The sequence below is a fragment of the Fragaria vesca genome, linkage group LG6, assembly GCF_000184155.1.
Source record: "Fragaria vesca subsp. vesca linkage group LG6, FraVesHawaii_1.0, whole genome shotgun sequence".
Classification (NCBI taxonomy): Eukaryota; Viridiplantae; Streptophyta; class Magnoliopsida; order Rosales; family Rosaceae; genus Fragaria; species Fragaria vesca.
This window is the reverse complement of record NC_020496.1, coordinates 5,204,751-5,209,260: the sequence shown is the minus strand read 5'-3', so window position 1 is coordinate 5,209,260 and position 4,510 is coordinate 5,204,751.

Sequence of the window (4,510 nt, the reverse complement as noted above, 5' to 3'; positions counted from 1 at the left end):
CTGTCTTTTGACTCTGTAAACCGCGGGTGCATTAGAGGCACCTCCGTTTAATCTAGCTGGTTTTTCATACAAAAAAAAAAAAAAAAACCTCAATTCAACGAATAGAATACCAGGGGATGGAGGATGAGTTCCTCCAGCCACGTTGGTGGAATTTAACATTGCTGAAGGCGGGAGTCAAGATTTCTACAATGTTAGTCTTGTTGACGGCTTCAACTTGCCCATGTTTGTGGCCGCTCAATGCGGTCATGAGCCCGGGGATTGTCGGACCTCAAATACATAGATATGATATATATAAGACATAGTAAGCATTACACTCAAATACTTTGATATAAGATACAATAAAATGCAAGAAACATATAAATAAATAAATTAAAAACTAACTAATGAGGCCCAAAAGTGTCACATCCCGACCTTTAAATTTCTACCTTATTTACTAGCTTGATTATAATAAGAATTTTACCGTCTTCGTCAATGAAGCTATAGTTTAATTGGTCCCTAGAAGGGTTTTGGAGGACGATTATTTCGGAGAGTTATTCGTATGAAAAATTTTGAAGACGGTAAAGAGGGTAAATTTTAGGCTAGTAAAAGGTAATTTTTAGTGGGTATTATTTTTGGAGTTGGGTGTATGTTTGGTGTGGGTATTTTTAGAGTTGGCCCGGTTTGGGGAGGCCCAAACCATTTCTCATTCTTTCTTCTTCTTCTCTCTTCCTTCTCTTCTTCTCCCTGACCCTTTCTCTTTCTCTCTTGGACTGCTGGAAGTTTCCCGAGCCCAGTCAGTATCGTCCAGCCAAGTAGGGACGCCGCACCACTCCAGCACGGTCCGTCGTCCTCCCCGCCGCCTTCCTGGGCTGGTGAGCGGCGCTGCAACCCCGCCGAACGGAGGAAGTCCTCCTTGGAAGCCGGTTATCTTCTCGTCGGAACTCTCTCCTCCGGCCGCCAAAGCCGACGATCCTTGGCTCGTTTTGTAGCCCTCCTTCCGTTCAGCAACCCCTTCAAATGGCTTACTCCCTCTTGAGCTAGGTAAGGAGAAATTTGAAGTTGAAATCCTAGGGCTCTTTAGGTGTTTGCGTTCGATTCCCCTAGCTAGGCTTGGATTTTGTGTTTGTGCTAGTTAGGAAAGTGTTGTAGAGGGAGTGGAGAGGAAGCTACTGTTATAATTTGGTGGGCATTGGAGGTCGCCGGAATCGGCCTCCGGCCGCCGCCGTTGTTTGGGAGTTTTGTATAGTTTTAAGTGTGGAATATTAAGAGGAGTTTATTGATGTGAATTATGGAATTTTAGGAAGAGTTTTGGATAGGTTTGTGAATTTCCGAAGTTTGGTATTTTTGGCGGTTGAATAATGTAGAATCCGGCTGTAGGATTTAAGTCAATTTCTGGGGGAGGTTGTATTTACGGCTGCCGAGTATGGTATTAAAGTTTGGGTTTTTTCGAATGAAGAATATCGAAGTTAGGCAATGATGAGCGTGTTTATGACTCTCGGTTAATTTTGCCTATTTTGTATAAATATTGGATTTTTTGTTGGGAAATTAATTATATATTTGTACCAGGGTTCGAGGAAACCTCACTAGAGTGACGATTTGGATTTCGTCGGGCTTATGCCTAAAGTTGTGAGTGGACCTTTGTTTTAATTGAAAAACATGCGAAGAATTATTTTATTGATCATTTATTTCTTTTAATGAGACTTATTGGTTATTTGGCAATTTTTTCTCCTTTGGAGAGTTCCCGAAAATGAGATTTTCGGTGGTTATGTTTATTGGATGTTATGAGTATAGTATGTATATAAATGCTAGCTAGCCATACGTGCTTGGTCCGTCATAATGAGGTAAAATACCATTATGGCGTGACGTGAGTGTTAGACACAAGCGTCATAGCCCTATATGAAAACTACGTTCTTTTCTGGTTTATTTAGGTTTTCATATAGGGAGTCCACACGTATATATACACCGTCCTCTTCGGTCATAATGAGGAAAAATTCCATTATGACGTGACGTGAGCATTAGACGCAAGTGTCATAGCCTTGTATGAGTTTCTATTTTTCTAAGTTGTTTATAGAATTCATACAAGGAGTCTGACGAGTGTAAATACATACACGTATATGTTTATATATAGTTTAGCCTGAGAGGCTCCATTTTATTTGAGTTGGTAACTAGCCAGAGCTAGTCGTGAAGTTGCCAGTTTATGAGTTGAGCGCTTTTGAGCGGACGCATGCAGTATAATTTCTTTAGAAATTAAAATGGGAATGCATAAATATTTTTTATTAATTTATTTTTGTCCACTCACTCTAACATTTTCAAATGTTTTCCCCGGGCCTTTTGTTTTAAAAATGTCCAACTTGTAGGTTAGCTTAGTTGAGGTCGGGCATACATGGAGATGAGGCATAGTCATCATATAGCTTCCGCTTGTTAATTTTGTATGTTTCATTTCTTCCTATTAGAGTTTCTCTGAACCTATAAAGGGTTGGATATGAGATTTTTTTAGATTAGTAATTATTTTGGGTGGTGTTGTGATTTGGGGAGCACGAAGGCTCTAAGAGTTTAAGGTTGGATTTAAATTTTCAGAAGTGTTTACAGGTTTCACTACGTCTTTTTTGGCTTCAGACGACAGAAGACGTATTTCTGTCATCTGATACATTCAGACGATACACATTTAAATATATGTCGTCTGAATGTAGCAACTCACAGATAGCTTAAATTAGCTTGTTCATGAGATGACAGACGTCTGTCGTCTTAAAACAACCCCAAATTTTCAATACAATGGTTCAATCTAAGACGACACTCTTCTGTCGTCTCTATATTGACGTAAATATCTAATATTTTTTTGGATAACTTAGTGTAGTAGTAGTTAATTCTAGTGTAGTAGCAGGGGTTAACATCCCAGTAGAAGTAGTAGTAGGGGTTAACATCCCAGTAGTAGTAGCAGTTAATTCCAGTAGAAGTAGTATCATAGGTTAACATTCCAGTAGAAAGTGGTAGCAGAGGTTAACATCCCAATAGAAGTAGTAGCAGGTTTTCAATGGCTCAGCTTATGTAGTAGCATGTTTTGCTGGAAAGCTACACTTCTAACATATGTAGTAGCAGAGTTTTAGTGGTTCAGCTAGTGTAGTAGTAGTTTCAGTAAGTGCAGTAACATATTTTCAATGGCTCAGCTAATGTAGTAGCATGTTTTGCTGGAAAGCTACACTTCCAACAAATGTAGTAGCAGGGTTTTAGTGGTTCAGTTAGTGTAGTAGCAGTTTCAGTAAGTGCAGTTTCAGTAAGTGCAGTAGCATATTTCAGTGGCTCAGCTAATGTAGTAGCATGTTTTGCTGGAAAGCTACACTTCCAACAAATATAGTAGCAGGGTTTTAGTGGTTCAGCTAGTGTAGTAGCAGTTTCAGTAAGTGCAGTAGCAGTTTTAGTAAGTGTAGTAGCAATTACTTTCAGTAAATGCAGTAGCAGCTATTTCCAATAAATGTAGTAGCATGTTTTTAGTGGCTCAGCCAATATAGTAGCAACTACTTCTAGTAAATGCAGTAGCAAAGCTATTTCCAGTAAATGTAGTAGCAGACTTTTAGTGACTTAGCTAATGTAGTACCAATTATTTTAAAAAAAACGCAACAGCATGTTTTAGTGGCTCAATTAGTTGGTAGCAAGACTAACAACTATTTCCAAAAATGCAGTAACAAGGTATTACCAGTAGAGTAGTAGCAAGCTTTTAGTGACTCAGCTAGTGTTGTAGCATCAACTTTTAGAAAATACAGTAGCAGATATTTAGAGAAATCGATAAACAATAGCTTAATTAACACATAGTAGTATAAACTTCATCATATTATCTTGTCTGTAAATTGTATTCTAATGTGCAAAAATGGATTTACTCCCACATCATGATTACTGAATCAGTAGCAATTAGATGATCAAGGGTTTTGTATAACAACGACTTTCATCAAACACCTTATGTGCATAACTCTCATTGTGCTTAAAACCCCAAAAAAAGATAATCAAATCTTTTGAAACAAATACACCAATTTGCCTAAAATCAATACAAGTTTCTCAAACAAAATCATGATCATTATTGAATCAAATCATATAGACCCAATTCTAATTTGGAAATGGGACATGGAGCAAATTTGAAAAGAAAGAAAAAAAACGAACAGTAGCAGCCTCTCAATCCTTATTCCTTTTGGATCGAAGACTTCGACGGTGATCGGGTTCCACAACCAAGTTGTTGAATCAGATCGCTGCCTAGTCGTTTTCTAATAATCCACACCACCAATCTGATTAGTTGCCTACGACGTCCAATGAAAATGAATAAGAAGAGTACGTACGCCGTCGGTTTAATGATGGAGGAGTACGCCGTCGATGCAACCAATTGGCCTTTGCAGAAGATTTCTCAGAGAGAGAGAGAGAGAGAGAGAGAGAGAGAGAGAGAGAGAGAGAGAGAGAGAGAGAGAGAGAGAGAGAGAGAGAGAGAGAAGAAGTAGAAGAAGTAAGAAGTAAGTAAGTAAGTAAGTAGTAGTAGTAGTAGTAGTAGTAG